The sequence below is a fragment of the Mytilus galloprovincialis genome, chromosome 1 (genome assembly GCF_965363235.1).
Source record: "Mytilus galloprovincialis chromosome 1, xbMytGall1.hap1.1, whole genome shotgun sequence".
NCBI lineage: Eukaryota > Metazoa > Mollusca > Bivalvia > Mytilida > Mytilidae > Mytilus > Mytilus galloprovincialis.
In genome coordinates, this window is record NC_134838.1 from 96,861,253 (window position 1) to 96,881,894 (window position 20,642).

The 20,642-nt window shown below is 32.9% G+C and overlaps 1 protein-coding gene and 1 long non-coding RNA gene across 3 annotated transcripts in view; both read left to right on the forward strand.

The window, feature by feature from the left end:
* LOC143046155 (adenosine 5'-monophosphoramidase HINT3-like) overlaps window positions 1-20,642 on the forward strand; it is a 51,031-nt gene that overhangs the window by 16,409 nt on the left and 13,980 nt on the right. The window lies entirely within an intron of this gene.
* On the forward strand, window positions 6,441-13,178 carry LOC143046146 (uncharacterized). 2 transcript variants are annotated; one of them, XR_012969078.1, is made up of 3 exons: window positions 6,441-6,537; window positions 9,128-9,341; window positions 12,869-13,178. It is a non-coding gene; the product is annotated as an uncharacterized LOC143046146 (long non-coding RNA). The 2 variants fall into 2 exon arrangements; XR_012969077.1 differs by lacking the exon at window positions 6,441-6,537 and adding an exon at window positions 6,718-6,904.

The window sequence follows — 20,642 nt, forward strand, 5'->3', positions numbered from 1 at the left end:
TTGCAAAACTATGAGATTTATCAATTTTACATTTCAACTACCAAACGTTCTTTTATATCGAATCATAATTTTAGGGAACAACCAGTTCCGTCATGGTTTGAATTTCTATATGCTTAAAGAAAATTCCAAGTGATCATCAAGATATTTACTTAATGAATTTCATTAGTGCCTTTTGAATCCCCGATAATTACCATATCCAGAAAACATATTTCCTCGTGATCTTTTTAAACAATCTTTGTCACTCCTTGACGGAGTAAAAAAATGAGACATAGGTATGCTGTTTCTGGCGTCGGCAGCGGCGGCGTCAACAATGTATTATATTGTGATTAGATCTATTTTATGGTGAATCACAAGTTGTAGGTCATTGATATTTGGTATGCAGTTATATAAGCATTGGATTATGGAACGCCACAGCTGCCTTATGATAACAATAACCATATCATTAAGACCATTTCATCATACCAAAATACCATTTCATCATACCATAAGACCATTTCATCATACCATAAGACCATTTCATCATACCAGTATACCATTCTATCATACCATTTTACCATTTCATCATACCATTTTACCATTTCATCATACCATTATACCATTTCATCATACCATTAGACCATTTCACCATACCATAAGACCATTTCATCATACCATAAGACAAATCTATAAATAGCGGCGAAAATTCCCCCGCGATATTCATCAGCAACATCGATTGTAATAATAAAAAAAGGCCGTGAAGAAAATCGTTGTGCGGACCTTAGGGAATCGCTTTCAAGATGAATGAATTAATCAACTATAATGTTGTATTTACCCATAGCGATGCGTAATTGGATAGAATACTTGGTGTCGACACGATAGGCGACACATACATATCCACTAAAAAAACCTAAATAACATACAAGCCTTCAACAAAAAGATGGCCTATATTCTTTTCGAAAATTTTAATTACTAGTATCATGAAAGCAACCTGTTTTTTTCCATATAATATAATTAAATTAAAAAGTGTTTGCAAACCATGTTGACATGTACGGTGAAAAAGGTGTAACCCATATCTCGTACCAACTTTCCCCATACCTATTACAATTTAGCTGTTTATAGATTTGTCTTATGGTATGATGAAATGGTCTTATGGTTTGGTGAAATAGTCTTATGGTATGAAGAAATGGTCTAATGTTATGATGAAATGGTCTAATGGTATGATGAAATGGTCTTATGATATGATGAAATGGTCTAATAGTATGATGAAATGGTCTAATGGTCTGATGAAATAGTCTTATATTATGAGGAAATGGGTATTGTGGTATGATGAAATGGTCTTATGGTATGATGATATGGTATTATAGTATGATGAAACGGTCTAATGGTATGATGAACTGGTCTTATGGTATGATGAAATGGTTTTATGGTATGATTAAATTTCGCGATGGAATTTTCGCGACTATTTACAGATTTGTCTTATGGTACATGATGAAATGGTCTTATCGTATGATGAAATGGTCTTATCGTATGATGAAATTGTCTTATGGTATGATGAAATGGTCTGGTAGTGTAATCAAATAGTCCATTGATATGTAGATGACACCTCCGGATATAAGAATTGTTAGCATGATATAGAAATATGTCTTTATAGGATAGTTATATGACATAATAGTATGACAAAATTATTCTATGTTATATCGAAATGATTGTATAGTGTACAGATTTATTGTTATAATATACTGAGATGACAAAATAGTATGAATAAGCATGGCATGGCGATATCACATGCTAGTTTAATAAAATGACAAATCAGTATGAAAATGTAGCTCCATGTTATATCAAGATGTCTTCATAGTATGAAATATTATCTTCATAACAAAGTGAAATGACAGAATAGTATGAAAGGGTAACTCCATGTGGTATCAAAGTGTCATTATAGTATATAAATGTATCTTAGTGATATAGCAAATTAACAGAGTAATATAGTCAAATGTCGTTATAGTATAGAACATTTGCTTCATGATATATCACTAACCTAAATGATATGGTTATTGTTATCATAAGGCAGCTGTAACGTTCCACATTGGCTCATCTCCACTGAGACTATTTGACCATGCCCCTCAGTCATGGTCTTCTTACTTTAAAACTTTAGTTTAAACATATTTATTTATAGTGGATTGGGAAACAAGTTTTGCAACTTATATTAATCCCTTTCCACTTTGCGGGTGTGAGTGCTGACTTGTAGCGGCATTAGTCTGCTCTTTTTCGAAATCTACAAGGGTGTCTTTAACGTGCAAGAGATATGGCTCTCTTTTAACACGGGTCAGCCATTTATCGTCCCCGTCCTATGGACTATCATCGTTTCCTCAAGACCATACTCGCAAATGGTGTCGAGGGAGACTTTAGCTTAGTTTACATGAATTCGTTTGTGATTAGATCAGTTTATGGGGAACCACTAGTGAGTAGGTCAATGATATTTGATATGCAGTTGTATAAGCTATGTCATATATCATTTTCATGGCGATTATTTTGCTCCGCCCTCTAAGTCATGGTTTTCGACTTTGAAACTTTTGCTTATTTTACGTGTATGTTTGTGACAAGATCAGTTGAAGATGAACTGATAAGGTTAAGTGAATATTTTGTATGCCACTTTATTGGCATTTGCAAGTATCGTTTTCATGGAGATAATATAGATAGCACCACCCCTCATCATGGTTCATTGACTTTGGAACTTAGTTTTCAAGTTGATGTTTGTGTTTAAGTTTGTTTAAAGAGAACGACTTATTATAAGTCAGTAGTATTTGGGATGCAGTTGTAGAAGCATTGGCACATCTTATTTCTGAGGATATTGTTTAGCCATGTACCATCAGTCAGGTATCGTCCACTTTGAATATTTGCATAACTTAAATGTTAAAGTATTTCTATTTTAATTTCAACATTTGCATTATCAAAATTACAAAAAGGCGAGACATAGCTCTGTGATAACAGTTGATTATATAAGGAGAATAATATTGTGTGCGTTCCTTATTTACAATATGCCCAGAAAAGATATCATTATCTGTTAAGAGAAAAAATATATAAGTCCCATCATTGTTCCAACCGGAATCGGAGAACACTGATCACATATAAGTCCATAGGTGCATATGTGTCTTTCCTTTATACTCGTCCATTTCAACTTACAGATAACCACCAGTCAAATCAAGTGTATATAACAATTTGAAACCTAAATAGTCATCGGATGTTCCAAATCTAAGTAGAGGGTATGCGTTCTTTCTCTTGATATAGTTAACTCTTCTAAACTCAAAGCAAGATTTAACCAATTCTTTCCTTTTTAAAAGCAAAATGGAGGTAACGCATGCGATTTTTATCTTAAATTTTCTGACTTTCAGTTTCAATAAACATTCCTTGCTTGTGAGGTATAATACAATTGGTAGAGGTTGTTTAATGGGTTTTGAAGCACTAGTATTTATGACATGGTTTTAAATATTTACACCACTGGGTCGATGCCACTGCTGGTGGACGTTTCGTCCCCGAGAGTATCACCAGCTCAGTAGTCAGCACTTCGGTGTTGACATGAATATCAATTAGAATGAAATTCATAACAGTGTAGCTATGGCCATTCATTGACTGGGGAAAATTAGGTGAACGTTCGTCTGTAATGCCCACTGCTCACGACGTACTTATCATAGAAATTTAAACTGTGAGGTCACCAAAGGTTCTAAACGCCTAAATAAAATAATTAAAAATACTAATCAGGAATAACCTTTGTAATTTGAAAATAAATAAAAATGGCCTTCAACACGGAGTCTTGGCTCACACCGAACAGCAAGCTATAAGGGTTGAATACTTAAAATTCTTTACTTGATTTTTTGTTATGGTTTGACCATCAATTTTCCTAATATGATATCGCACGTTCTTTCAGATTATTTTTTTTACTTAATTGGCTTTAAAAGTTACAATGCATGATGTCGTCTGTTTATGTAGTTCATATGTGTTTTTCGTTTCTCGTTGGTTTTCCCGTTTGAATGGTTTTACACTAGTAGTTTTGGGGCCCTCTATAACTTGCTGTTCGGTGTGAGCCAAGGCTCCGTGTTGCAGGTCGTACCTTGACCTATAATGGTTTACTTTTATGAATTATTACTTGGGAGGAGAGTTGTCTCATTGGCACTCATACCACATCTTCCTATATCTATCTATATCTATACATTTTTTTTTCAACAAAAGAATACATCACAAGAATATAAGTTTTGTAAGAAACGTGAGAAATTGTGTTGGACTTGAAGATAAGGCAAAGTGACAAATATCTGAAAGAATGAATCGTTTTATGGTATTAAACAAAGAAATCAAATGATTTTTTAATTATCCAGAACTCTTCACAAACAAAACCCACATGTATACGAATTGAATAAATAGTAGGTCATTCTTAAATGATCACACCGTAGAAGTAGTTGTGCTCTTAATCAATGAGATATTTTGTGAATTAACCCCATCAACTTAATAGTTTTTTTTACAATGGATAAACCTATTTTTTTTATTATTATTAAATAATATCATCTCTGAACATTATTATTCTTATAAATGACACGGTTGTATGTGATGATTATAATAAATATTTAAAACAAATTCCTTTCAAGCTTTGTAAAAAGAAAGTTTCATTTTATGTATCGGAATGTGTAACAAGTGAATATTTCAATCCCCACTGGACGGTCTCTGACAGACTGGGTGAGCATAAAATCATAGCCGTTGACAAACAAGTTACAACCTACAAACGTTTTACTGTCGACCACACTGTTATGCAATTAATTCTATGTGGTCATTTTTATAAATTTCCTGTTTACAAAACATTGAATTTACCGAAAAACTAAGGATTTTCTTACCCCAGGAATAGATTACCTTAGCCGTATTTGGCACAATTTTTTGAAATTTTGGACCCTCAATGCTCTTCAACTTCGTACTTGTTTGGCTTTATAAATATTTTGATATGAACGTCACTGATGCGTCTTATGTAGACGAAACGCGCGTCTGGCGTAGTATCACCAGCCCAGTAGTCAACACTTCGGTGTTGACATGAATATCAATAATGTGGTCATTTTTATAAATTTCCTGTTTATAAAACTCGGAATTTTTCGAAAAAACTAAGGATTTTTTTATCCCAGGCATAGATTACCTTAGACGTATTTGGCACAACATTTTGGAATTTTGGATTTTAAATGTTCTTCAACTTTGTTCTTGTCAGTTGGAAAGCAAGTCCTTGGAAACGTCCGTTGTCGTCAAGCTTTATCAGCAACAATAGCAGGGGGAATTAATTAGGTGGCGCTACAGTCGTCCGTAACGTCAAAAAGTCCGCCAAATCAATCGGCTAAAAGATTGACGTTTAAAGTATTTTTTGCAACTTGTCATGCTTTTATTACAATTAAATTTTAAAATTTGTAGGTTTTGTGACCAATATAATTTCTTTACGACATACAAACATGACAAAAAATAGCTTTTTATTGCTATTCCTTTATCCTGTCAGTTCTAAAAAAAAAATAGCCATCTTTTTTGTTCGCCAAAAAAATCCATTTTTCCTAATTTGACGTTTGCGTATCCAAATACAGAAAAGAACGGTTATAATCTTAAATGAAACCGGGAAACCTATTTCAAATTTATACACTGTTTTGAAGCCATCATTTTTTACTTTTATACATCAATTTTAGTGACCACCAGCCATGTCAATTTTTATCTGGTTTTAGCTACGTTTCTACTTCAAAACAGTAAAGTTTAGCTTCTTTTCATTGTACCTGTTTCAAAGTGCTCTAAAATACTGATTTTATTAAAGACATGAATGAAATTTTGATTAAAAGTTGTGGATTTTCACAATTCCATACGATACTTGTATTTTAAAGTAACCGTTAAAACCCCCTTTGATCCCCTACACAAATTGACGGTGACATTGTTTTCTTTTTTCAACATACGTCATGTAACGTTTATAACAAAATATGTGTCAGGGTCATGTGCATAGTAAAAATTTACACATCAGTAGGACAACCGGAAGCGCCTGAGTAAGGATTTCGGCGCTCAGTGATACGGTTCACTAGACGACGTTGTCAACACGTAATGGCGGCCATTATTTGACGTCGGATTTAGGAGATAACTGTATTGTATTTTAAGCTCCGACGGCATCAATTGGGGATTTGATGGTCGCAAATTAAGTTTACTGGCGACGCGTTAGCGGAGACAGTAAACGGGTATTTGCGACCATCAAATCCCAAATTGATGCCGTCGGAGCTTAAAATACAATATTGTTATCTCCATTCTAATGAAACTGACAGAAAACAACGTTAAAACATGTATTTAAAATCTGTCATATGCCGTCTGCGCTTGCGCGTACGTCCCATAGCATCAATTGCCAATTGATGCCATGTAAGAAAGTGACGTTAACCAATCAAAATGAACGTTACAAACGTTGTTGCATTAGAATTAGCATTCCTCGTTGAAAGTTGCATTTATGACATTCTTGGATGCTTAAACTTTGTGCCACACAACATAAAAGATAAAGCTTTATTCCAGATATTGCAGGTAATTATTTTCAAAGAAGCCGTATCCCAAGAAATGATTTAAACGGCAAAAATAAAGTGTAAAATAATATGAATCCAAGTTTTCATCATTTCCTTTTCATGTAATGAATTTACTATTTATCACTTTTATTATTTTATTACATTCGGATTTCGGTCTGGGGTATCCGTCCTTGTCTCCGAAAATATTATATCCACTGTCAACATCCGTTTTCAAACTGGACAGACAAAATTAAAAAAAAAGTGTTCTTCACGATCTCCCTGGAAATAATTCACGCTATCACTTTGTGAACATTGTAAACATGAAACTGCAAATACGGACCAAAACGAATCAAATTTGAAAGCGTGGATGATATTGTTTCATGCCGACTGTAAGTTCTCTAAAAAACAGGTTGGGAACAAACCCTCTATATGGTAATTATACCTGTATAGAGGGATAATCCTTCTAGAGGGGTAAAATTATCCCTCTATAGAGGGATATTTTTGTTTAGACTGGATTTAAATCAATATAGGGCAGAATGGCATTCTCTACTTATTATGGCAGTAACCTGGAACAGTTGATGCACCAATTGATGTAGTTAATTTAATATGCAAATGCCCAGTTTGATGCTTATCTGACTAAATATAAAATCTATTGTTCAACATGATTGAAAGCTGTGATGATCAGGTAAATTCTACTCACTTATGCCTCACTGAACAGAATTTCTATTGTTAGATTTAACATGAAATTTAAAGGTCAACTATTCCTTTTGTTGTTGATCAGGTGTTCAGATAGGTTTACAATAGATTGCAAGTTTTGTCACTTTAGCAGAAAACTGGTTATCCCAATATTTAGTAAAGTGCATATGTTGATGCATATAATGCTAGAGATTATAGCCAATATAACTAGAAAATGCCATTCTGCCCTAATTTGCTTTAAATCCAGAGCAAACAAAAATACCCTTCTATAGAGGGATAATTTTATCACTCTAAAGAAGGATTATCCCTCTATAGAGGTATAATCACCATACAGGGGGTTTGTTCCCAACCTGAAAAAGGGGGTGGGGTGGGTGGGTACTCCATGAATTTTGCTGCACGTCAAAGACGTCCATGTACTAAATCATTAGAATGTAAGACATACAAATGTATTCACTTTAACTCTTGGCTACTTTATACCTGGTCTTATATAAATAAATTCCCATTTTATCTGAGAACAATTAATTTTATCTTCATTATCAACTAACATGACTAACTATCTAACTAATTTTATTCAGGATAAAATCCAGTACAAAAGGATCATCGCTGAAACACATGAACACATATAAAAACATATACAAAACAAAACAACAATAAAACATAACAGCCAACACTTTTGACACTTATAACAACATGAACAAGCAAGAGACAAAACTCATTATATGTTTATGTGTTAAGAAGCAGAATGTATTGTGTATTGTTGTCATTATTGCCCGTCAGGGGCCCTTAATTGAAAAATAAAGAATTTTGAACTTTTATATGTCCCTGATTTCATTTATATAATACATGTACACTCAAGTTTAATATTTTATCTATAAAAATTAAATCTTTTATGAACACAAATTGATACAATACAAAGGGAAAGGGATTATAGGCACTTGTTTCTGACAATGGGGGTTCACTATCCATACTCTTCTTTCCCATATATAAAAAAATAAACCAGATACATGTAGTATCCCCATTGTAATTAACCAATCACCCGTCACCCATTTGAGAGCTTACACAGTGACATACATTTACATGTCAGACCAGAAACTAACAAATTTCAGTGGCAAAACCAGAACTTTTCATAAAAAGGGGGGGGGGGGCTCCAGTCATGCTTCTGTCCCTATATAATCAACCAAATTTTTTCCAACAAGGTCTCAATAGTCATAACAGTGGTGGTTCCATGATTTTAATTGAGAAAAACTGGGTTGTGAGTGCCCCCAAAATGTATATATATAATTTTAGCTTGTATTGTACATGTTATGATATTTATGTACACTATAATATAATTGAATATAAAAATGTTAATGAAAGGATTGTTAACACTCAAATCTGCTCCATGTTATGATATTAAACATTGTTATCTAACATGTTTAACACCGCCACATTATTTATGTATGTGCCTGTCCCAAGTCAGGAGCCTGTAATTCAGTGTTTTCTCGTTTGAATTGTTTTACATTGTCTTATCAGGGCTCTTTATAGCTGACTATGCGGTATGGGCTTTGCTCATTGTTGAAGGCTGTACAGTGACCTATAGTTGTTAATGTCTGTGTCATTTTGGTCTTTTGTGGATAGTTGTCTCATTGGCAATCATACCACATCTTCTTTTTTTTATATTATACATAAAAAATAAATTTTCAAGACTTGGAAATATTTTCTTTGCCCAATATTGCCTTTAACTTTTATGTATTGAGCAAAATGCTTGAGGCATAATTATTTATAATACTTAGTGAAAACATGTATTTTCTTGGTAATTCATATGGCAAATTTGTATTAATGTGTTGATAATAACAATGCAAAGTTTAATTTTGCTTTGAATAATTTAGTATATAATTTATTTAGTAATTGTATGTACATTTGCTTTATATTTACAGGAAGGAGAAAGATGTTCACTATGAATCAAAAATTCAATACATAGGACTTTTATATACATGTATCAACAAAAAACACTTGTACATGTACATGTGTATGTGTGATATACATACAACAAGAAAACAGTAATCAAATGGAATGTCAACGACCAGTGTCCAGTAATGTTGAAAGCAAAATGATTTTGATAGAAAACAATAGGACTAGAATAAATTAAGGGTGAGTAATCCAAAAGTGTCTGTTTAGGGTAAAAACAGTCAGTTATTTACAGTGTGCTATGATTTCAATCCCACAAATATGAAACAAAAACATAATATACATGGTATGCAGACTGTTTTCATAAGGGAATAGACTGAAAATATCTACATTTAACAGTCAGACATAATTATATACTAAATTATTCTTTTTTATATATAAAAGTTGCCAATGGAATAAATTGAGGATGGAAATTATAATTAATGAGATATAGGTAAAAGAATCATACACAGACTTTAAGGCCGAATGGTATTCTTTTAATAGTTTAAAGATTTTATTCTGTTATCTATGCTGTATAAATGTCAAGATAGAACTTCACATTTGGATTTAAAACCTAATTTCAAGAATGAAGGGTACCATAATTTAAATTTAATTTATGATAAAAAAAAAACAATATAAGGGAATTAACTCTTACATGATGTGCATCATATCCATGCAAATGAAGCGTTTTAATAAATCTGACCATTTTTATACGACCGCAAAAATTGAAAATTTTTTGGTCGTATATTGGTATCACGTTGGCGTCGTAGTCCAAATACTTTTAGTTTTCGCACTCAAACTTTAGTAAAAGTGAATAGATATCTATGAAGTTTATAACCACAAAAGGAAGGTTGGGATTGATTTTGGAAGTTTTGGTCCAAACATTTTAGGAATTAGGGGCCAAAAAGGGCCCAAATAAGCATTTTCTTGGTTTACGCACTATAACTTTAGTTTAAGTGAATATAAATCTATGAAATTGAAATTTTGACACAAGGTTTATGACCACAAAAGAAAGGTTGGGATTGATTTTGAGAGTTTTGGTTTCAACAGTTTAGGAATTAGGGGCCAAAAAAGGGCCCAAATAAGCATTATTCTTGGTTTTCGCACAATAACTTTAGTATAAGTATATAGAAATCAATGAAATTTAAACACAAGGTTTATGGCCACAAAAGGAAGGTTGGAATTGATTTTGGGAGTTGAGGTCCGAGCAGTTTAGGAATTAGGGGCCAAAAAGGGGCCCAAATAAGCATTTTTCTTGGTTTTCGCACCATAACTTTAGTAAAAATGTATAAGTCCATAGAAATCTATGAAATTTAAACACAAGGTTTATTACCATAAATGGAAGGTTGGGATTGATTTTGGAAGTTTTGGTCCAAACAGTTTAGGAATAAGGGGCCCAAAGGGTCCAAAATTAAATAATTGGGGTTCTTCAATATGCCGAATCTAACTGTGTATGTGTGAATCAAAACTTGTTCCTGTGAAAAAAGTTCCAGTGGAACTAATATCATAGGAAATATGTTCTGGGAGAACTTTTTTCATAGATAATTTCAATATAATTTGTTCCATCTCTATGAAATAAGTTCCACACTTTACCTGGTGAAATAAGTACCGGGTTGGTGAAATTTGTTCTTACCTAGTGAAATAGGTTCCAGATTTATGAGATTTGTTTCCTTACCTGGTGAAATAAGTTCTGGGTTTGTGAAATTTGTTCCTCACCTGGTAAAATAAGTTCCTAGTCTGTGAAATATGTTCCACTGGTGAAACAGGTTATCTTATATACTGAACATTTGTCATCAATGCGTTTAAAGTTATCATCAAGTGCATTATAAAAATAAGTATAATATATTGATAATATAATAAATGAAAAATGTAAATCATCCAATAAGAATCTCAGTGTGGACTGTAGCAAATGTTTAATTATAAACGTAAAAAATATCAAAATGACAGTCCCACTTTGAGCCAGAAAAGAGTAGGATGAAAAAAAATCTTTCAGAAAAAATTAAAGTCAGAGATGAACATGAACATATGAACAAATTTGAGAAGGACAAAATAACTGATTAATGATTCCAAAAGACACGAAGAAACAAAAGACACACTCTTTTGAAACTGTTCCATGACGAGTACATGTATGACTAGAAACAGGGCCATGACATTTAACAGGAACCTAGGAGGAATACCACATAAAACATAGATACAAATTATGATAAATTTATATCACTTTATCCTGTAGAACTTTACAGTCATGCCTACAATTGCACATGTATCCCATGCCAGCACACTCAGTGCAGCATTTAGCTTGCTTTATAATTTAAGTGTAACAAGAAAATGTTTCGCTGTGCAATATGTTGCAAAGGTACTTATTTCAGTGAAAATAGGTTTGAGAAGAACTTATTCATTGATTTTTTTGAAATATGTACATATTGGTCTTAAACTAATATCACAGGAACTTATTTAAAACTTTTAATATTAACTGGAACAAAATTCATGGAGCTATGATATTTGTTCCGGAACTTATTTCATATTTGGTCAAAAAATTATTTCCGGAACAAATTTTACAGTGCTGGAACATATTTTCTGTGATATAAGTTCCGGTGGAACATATTTCCTATGAAATTTGTTCCAGCGGAACAAATGTCACGCCGGAACATATTTTTTGTTACATATGTAGATTCTTAATTTTTGGTCCTGTTTTCAAATTGGTCTACATTAAGGTCCAAAGGGTCCAAAATTAAACTAAGTTTGATTTTAACAAAAAATGAATTCTTGGGCTTCTTTGATATGCTGAATCTAAACATGTACTTTTTTTTATTATGGGCCTAGTTTTCAAGTTGGTCCAAATCAGGATCAAAAATTATTATATTAAGTATTGTGCAATAGCAAGAAATTTTCTATTGCGCAATAGCAAGAAATCTTCAATTGCACAGTATTGTGCAATAGCAAATATTTTCAATTGCACAGTATTGCGCAATAGCAAGAAATATCTAATTGCACAATATTGTGCAATAGCATGAAATTTTCAATTGGAGTCTTATCTTTCTTTGTTCAGAATAGTAGTTGAATCAACTTAAATCATTGTTTTATACAATATACAATGTATATTCACTTTTACTACCAACTGATAAATTAAAACAATCTTTACCATTCAGTGATTACAAGCACTTTCTTTACGTTTTAATATTTTATGATGTATTTAAATGAGTAGATATTGTTGCAAACTCCATTAGAAATTTGAATTGAGATAAGTTTTGGAATAATGGAAAGGGAGATGTGAAAAAAAAATTGTGGGGGGGGGGGGGGTAAATTTTTTTCATTTCAGATTTCATAAATAAAAAGAAAATTTCTTCAAACATTTTTTTGAGAGGATTAATATTAACAGCATAGTGAATTGCTCAAAGGCAAAAAACATTTTTTAAGTCCATTAGACCACATTCATTCTGCGTCAGAAACCTATGCTGTGTCAACTATTTAATCACAATCCAAATTTAGAGCTGAATCCAGCTTGAATGTTGTGTCTATACTTGCCCCAACCGTTCAGGGTTCAACCTCTGCGGGAGTATAAAGCTGCGCCCTGCGGAGCATCTGTTTTTAGATAAAAGAATGACTTGAGCAGAATGTATTGAGGTCATAAATGGCAATAACAATGAAATACAATATATTATAATTGTCATTCTTCATTACTTTTTGATTGAATTAACAAACTTAATTTAATAACAAAAAAATTTCATTTTCAGTAGACAACACATCCTGTCAGAGGAATAATTTTACTGGAGGATAAAAATTTTGATACCTGGAATCAGCAATTTATATGAAATTTGTTATGAGAGATATATTCATGTACAGAATGGTATCCGAGGTGGTTCAAGTGATTATAAGCGGACATTTTTGTTGAACTAATGCAGGATTTAATAAATGAAAGTTTAACAGACTATGGGCTCCAAAGTTTATTAACAAGAGGATTTTTTAAATATGTGAGACTCATCAACATTAAAAAGTGCAGAAGTGAAATGTCACCATATTTATTAAAAAAAATCAGATTATTGACTCAGTTGTTTTCATGAATATTTTGTTTTAAGCAATTTCACTGTTATATACTTAATAAGATTCCACGTTTATTTTATACTTCTGACAACCGAATATTATATCTTCCCTCTGGCCTCAAGTGTTTCCCTTTTATATTGCATGAGTGTAATTTAAAAAAGCTCGCTTTTGGTTTTGGGCAAATTCAAGTTTTGCCATTCCAGAATTATTCGACTTTTTTCCTAAAATTAGACAAGTACCCAGGCTTAAATTAAAATATTGTTTGTTTGCAGTTTACCGACCGACCCTTGAAAATCCTCCCGACTGTGAAAATTTTATTGCTTTAAATTTGAAGAAATTTTTTTTAATACTTCTATTGACGCGATCCGGAATTTTGGGTCCTTTCCGGAAATGATTTAAAGTCTGGGTCAATTACGCATTTCAAGTTCGGTTTTTCTTAGCTTCCCGTCAAGCGTTCATGTGACCATTTAATGATAAAGCACATGGAAATTGTTTACAGGTATCCATGAAGTCACGGAGGAGTACTTTACGCTGTCGTCTCGTGTCAATTTTAAGACAAATAACAAACAAAAAAGTTTATTAGTAAACTGTTTATACAGATTCAGGCACATGTAATGATGTGTGATGATATCATTGACGATGATGCAGCGGATATTCATAACTGACACGATAACCATTATGTCTCAAACAAATCGGGTACAGAATCTGTGGAGCCTGACTTTATGGAACCAATTTCAGTGGTTAAGTAATTCGACCGCAGCTTGAAGTATGGCATATTTTCTACAAATCGTTGTGAAAACGACAAAGATGAAACCACTCCTCCGTGACTTAAATCTTCATGGATATCTGTAAACACGCCTGTACGGAGGAAGGGCTCATTTGAAATGTTAATGGATATAGATCATGCCAAATCAATAAGAAGCAACCCTAACTACACAAAGATGTAGAGAAAATGAATGGTTAGCTTGAAAAATAAATATACTCTCTCTATATAAAATCTATCTTCGATTGCAATGAGTATGCTCCTTTAGGATAAGGGGGGCTGCCCCACTCATTGCAATTATTCTCTTTCTTACAATATTAAATATACCCAAACTGTGTGGCCTGTGTGAATTCAATTAAAGCATGACCTGAGGAGCTATTCTGCCAATTTTTTTTTATGCATTAAAAACATTTCAGTACAGACCATTTACTTTTAATGGGGTGCTATGAATTTCACCCCAAACTTTAGATTTCTTTGGTTTTCATTAAAGCCTGACAAAAATATAACCTTATCACATATATAATTAAATATTGTTAGAAATATGAAAACAGTCGAATGTCTTAATACTTCCTTTTTTTCAATTGAGGAAGATTCAATGGTTATTTTTTTTTTATTAAAAATACTCTTTAATACATTGTCTTATAAATCTTTAATATCTACATTTTTCTGATGAAAATACTCTACTCATGAAAACATTCTAGTCAAGAAGCATACATGTCTGAATATATTTCTTTAAAACAGTTCTAGTCATAATGACAATGACGTTCCAGTATTTAATAATTATACCATATTTTATGTCATAAATTGGATAATGACACTATGTTAAAGTTTCAGTTTTGGTTAAACAGTTTTTTATCTGAAAATGCCTGTTCATTTGATGTTGGTTTTCATCATGTCCAGTGTTTGTTGTTTTAAAATGTTTTTTTTTTCTTCACAAGAAACTTGGTTTAGTGTAACTGCTTGTTTAAACTGTATTTTGGCTGATAAAATAAAATATTTTTCCTACCTACCGACCCTTCAGTCTGAAGGTACAGTCGGAAAACTGCAAACAAACATATTTTTAAGGTTGGCCCCACATGTTGTATTTTGCTTTGGTACTTTTTCAAGAAATTGTGGATCAAGGCTGAATTTTATCAAATAAGCTCATTTTTGGATATTTATCACATATCACATACATTGTTGACTTGAAAAATCTTTAAAATTGAGAATATAGATGGGCAATGTGTCAAAGAGATAACAACCCAACCAAAGAGCAGAAAACGAGCCGAACCAGTAGTATGCTTATATTGATTTACTTCACTTTTGCCTTGTTGTTGAGATTGAGTGAAAGAATTTTTGTTTTGTTTATTCCTATCAATTAGGGGGGTGGGGACCAGTATTCAACACTGCATATATATATCCCATCACCAGATATGAAGCAGCCAACCATACAAAATAGGCCCCCGTCACTAAAAGGAGAAAAGAGATGCACAACATACAAAATATTCCATAAGGCTAGCTACATTGTATCATTTGAAATTATATTTCATTTATTTTTCTTACATGTGGAATTGTTTTTTGTAAGTAGTTATTTATTCGATTCAAGGTAATAAATACAGTTACCTTTCAGTAATATGAAAATTAGAAAGTTGGGGTATGATCAATGCCAATAAGACAACTCTCCACCAGATATCAAATGTCTAAAAAGATTAATTTGAACAAAAAGCAGTTAGTGAGCCACATGTATAAAAGACCGGTCACCCAGTTACATGACACAAGACAGGCTGAAAAGGAATATTCTGCATCTGTATGCAAAAGTGAAAATATGTTTAGAAATAAATGCATGTGTAGCAATGGATGCAAATGAATAGTCAATCCAGACAAAATCTCCAACGTTTTGGCATTTGTGGTTTATGCACAAAATTGTCAACCAAATTTTACATACTTCATTCAAATAATTTACATTAAAGAGGACAACAAAATAAAAAAAAGAACAGGGCGAATGGGTATAAGGGCAAAGCACCCAGGGCCAACAAGTAAATAGACGGATCCAGGGCCAACAAGTACATAGACGGATCCAGGCCCCCCCCCCCCCCTTTCGTGGGAAAAATTTGGTTGATTATATAGGGAATCATTGAAGCATGACTGGAGCCCCCCCCCCTAGGAAAAGTTCTGGATCCGCCACTGAAGTACTATTGTGAACGGACCAGGATTTCTTTTGAATTCCCACCACCTACTTTGAATACAATACAATTGGTTATCCCTCCTATGCATAGATATATTGATAGTCAGTATGTCAATGCCCCAAGAAACTACAAAATGAATTTTTAATAAGTTTTTAAAGTCATGATGAGTTTGAACCTCCACTGTAACCAGAGATTGAGAACCCTGAGCCCTAAAAATGACACATGCCTTTGACAAAATAGAAAGCAGTGGCGGATCCAAGGGGGGGGGGGGGGGTTCCGGGGGTGCGCACCCCCCCCTTTATTTTTGCCGATCAATGCATTTGCATCGGGACATATGTTTTGCACCCCCCTTTGCCCTGGGTTAGCACCCCCCCTTTCGAAAATTCCTGCATCCGCCCCTGGAAAGAGCATGCCCCTGCCAACGCCCCTTTTAAAAATAAGAAACCAAACAAAACACACAACGATAATTATATTAACGAAAGGAATATCAACAGCTTTTCTATGACCGAATCAGATTAAATGTTCATTAAAAACTCAGCGGCAGGTAGCAATATTCACGGAATGAATCTTGTTTTTTATAAGTTACTTTGTAAACTTTTAGTTAAAGTACGATCATGATTTCAACAAATCAGTCGGGGTCCCATGATGTGTAAGCCTAACACTCTAGGGTACCAAGTATGGTATAACGTTGTTATGGATTCACCATAATGCATGCCTTCCTTGGCATTTAGATTAACAAAATTGCTACAAAGAAGAAAATAATCCAACTTTTAAAATGACATTTTACGTTGGCATTTTCGGCGCCGGAAATTGACAACGTTTATCTATATACTAACACAACTTCGGTTGAGGTCGATTCCGGCAATTCTGCTTAAAAAATCACATGCAGTAAAATTTATTGATGTCTTAACATATATTTGATATGTTTCAACTATTTTTAGTGGATAATTTTTTCGAAAGATGAATTACTATCGTGTTCTTCAGAAACAAGGTAAAGGGAGGAACAGGGCCCCCATAGTGGGGACATACAAAGTAAAGCTGACCATTCTCCATTTCTACTCGATAGAAGTGCCTAATTTTTTCAAAACACATACATTTTGTACCAAAGATTAGCATATGAAAGTTTTAAAAAAATTGAGTCGGAGATTTTTTTAGAAACACCTCATAATTTTAGCATATCAATAGACGTAATGGTAAAATAGCCAAAAATGGCGCCTTCTTCAATTACGAAAAAAATCTATAATTTTACAATTCAGTGACACAAACTGCTATATTTTAAGTGATTTTATACCTAATGATTCACCTTTTCATGTTATTTGAATAAATATTTACTTTAAAAACAGAAACTCTTCCAATTTTCAAATCTACCGACCATGCAAGGAAAAACCTATAAAAGATTGAGACCCCTACTTTAAAATGGGAACAATTTTTTGCCCTGGCTTGGACACCTCTGTTCTTTACGAATTTCGATGCCAAAAACTCGCGAGAATAGGTTGTAAAATTTTTTAGCAAATCGAAGGATAGGTATTTTTTTGTTCCCATTTTTGATATAGCCATTTAATCCTATAGTGCAGAAAATCAAAATCCGAAATTCTATGTTCAGATGTAAAAAAATAAGATTTCCTTATGTTTCAATGATCAAAAATGAAAATAATATGTAAACTCATATATTTTTCTCATGTAGATATGCTTAAAATCGACAGTATTTATCGTCCGCACTTTGCCGCAAACGAATTTAAAAAAAATACAAAAGCGCGCCATTTTTCAGTTGACGTCGGCCGACGCAAAATAGTCCAATTTTCGGCGTAGGACTACTGAGCGCCGCCGAATCACATTTTGGCCGAAAAGGCACATCCGGTTGTCCTACTGCATTGGAAAAGTGAAACAACAAACAAAGATCTTCTTTATTGCGTTTAAAGCTAATTAAGCGTCTTGGAAAATTCTGACAGATCTGACAAACTATTGATAGCCTACTTTATGGATGGACAAAAGCACAAAAATAGCAACAGAAAATGCATTGCAAAGAAAATTCTGTAGGAAAAAAAAACATGTCATATGAAAAAAGAAAATGAAGGTCAGTTAATAAAATCTTGCTTATATTATTATCTCTTTACTTAGTAAGCTATATTTCCATTCTCAATTTTATAGTAATAAGAGCAAAAACTAGCTTATCAAGCCAAGTCGGCCAAACAATGTGTTCTTACAAAATTGAATTTATTCAAATGGCAAATTCTTGTCAAATTTAAGCATCTTTGTTCATTATTGAAGTAAAATGCACAAAATTTGTCCCACCAGTTTCATTTCATTTCCTATTACTAGTATCCAGGTAAAGTATATATACAATACTTTGTTTATAAATATGTAATTATTTAAAGAAGCTGATACAGCAACCTTTTCAAGAGAAGAAGCCCCATTTTTTCCAAAAAGTTTACTTTCATAATCTATAAAATACCCTGAGAAATAAGACAAAGGGCTACTGTGCAAGCTAATCTAATAGTTTAATTTTACAATAATAATGATTCTGAAATTCAAAATTGTGTCACTTTCACTTATAACTTAAAGCATATATTTTTTTTACAGAATTTCTGTCAATATTTTTGGTATAAAACTTATAAATCCCTTTTTTGTATTTTACTGTTCAGCTAAGAAACATAGGTTTGAGTTTAAAGGCTCTCTTAATTTGAAGAAATTTGTTGAGACTCTTGGTCACACTTTATAGAATATAAAATATATATGATCAGTACTATTTATTTAATAATTATATCAATTTTCAGAAAGATTATTGAAATTGTATAAACCATGTTTTATTGCATTAAATATAATCAGAAGTGTTTAAAAAAAATTCTGCATGTAGTATATTTCATCCGCCAGATCTAATTTCTTTCAATATAGCTAGGTTTTTAATTTTACATGTAAGTGTCATATTATCCACATTTCTGAATTGTATTTTTTTTTACTTCAGTAATATTTTGTCTTTTAATATTTACATTTAGTCCTTCTCTGAAAAATAGGGGGAAGTATCTCTTCTTTATATTATCATAACATAGTTATAAATCGAGTTTCGTTTATTTTCTTTCTAATTTTTGTAAAGTAAACTCCTTTTTTAATTTTTATGCATTTTGCTGGGTTTTTATTTTTGACTGGTGATATTAAGGGGAGATAACCACTTGCACAAATCGGCATAAAAACCACCGCTTCGGTTTGAAATCAATTTGACGTTTGCGTATCCAACATTCTATTGCCGAGATATTCATATCGAGTGTTTGTCTTAATGAGATGATTAATTAAATTTAAATTCAGCCCATCATTTTTAGTTTCCTCTTAAATATTTAGATTTTTCGTTCAGGAGACTTGACAATTTTCACCCAAATTCCAAGTTTGCAGATAAAATAAAGAATAAAGGACTTTGATTTGATGTGTGAGCTTTGACGAGAATAAACTATGGATACTCAAGATTAGTTAGGTCAATAAGTTTTTATTACAACAATAGTATTCAGTGAGTTAAAATGAGGTTTGTCTCATCCGTTTTTTTACTGAATTTTCACGGTCACGTGACTCTATTGTTGCTGATAAACTTGGGGTCAAACCGTGACCTGCTTTCCAACTGTTGTTTGGCATTATAAATATTTCGATATGAGCTTCTCTTGTGAAGGAAACAAAAGTTGTAAGCTGTATATTTGTATTGCATTAGCCACATTCAGGTATAAAGTAACAACAACAAAAGAATGACGTTACAATGAAAGTTCCTTACCGACGTCCACAGGACGTCACGCTAATGTTCGTGGGTTTTTCAACAGCGTCACTGATGAGTCTTATGTAAACGAAACGCGCGTCTGGCGTACTAAATTATAATCCAAGTACCTTTGATAACTATTTACACCACTGGGTCGATGCCACTGCTGTGGACTTTTCGTCCCCAAGGGTATCACCAGCTCAGTAGTCAGAACTTCGGTGTTGACATGAATATCAATTATGTGGTCATTTTTATAAATTTCCTGTTTACAAAACATCATTGAATTTACCGAAAAACTAAGGATTTTCTTATCCCAGGAATAGATTACCTTAGCCGTATTTGGCACAATTTTTTGAAATTTTGGACCCTCAATGCTCTTCAACTTCGTACTTGTTTGGCTTTATAAATATTTTGATATGAACGTCACTGATGCGTCTTATGTAGACGAAACGCGCGTCTGGCGTACTATCATCAACCCAGTAGTCAACACTTCGGTGTTGACATGTATATCAATAATGTGGTCATTTTTATAAATTTCCTGTTTATAAAACTCGGAATTTTTCGAAAAAACTAAGGATTTTCTTATCCCAGGCATAGATTACCTTAGACGTATTTGGCACAACATTTTGGAATTTTGGATTTTAAATGCTCTTCAACTTTGTTCTTGTTTGGCATTATAAATATTTCGATATGAGCGTCACTGATGAGTCTTATGTAGACGAAACGCGCGTCTGGCGTACTAAATTATAATCCTGGTACCTTTGATAACTATTTAAAGACTGATACAATTTTAGTCGGGTCAAATG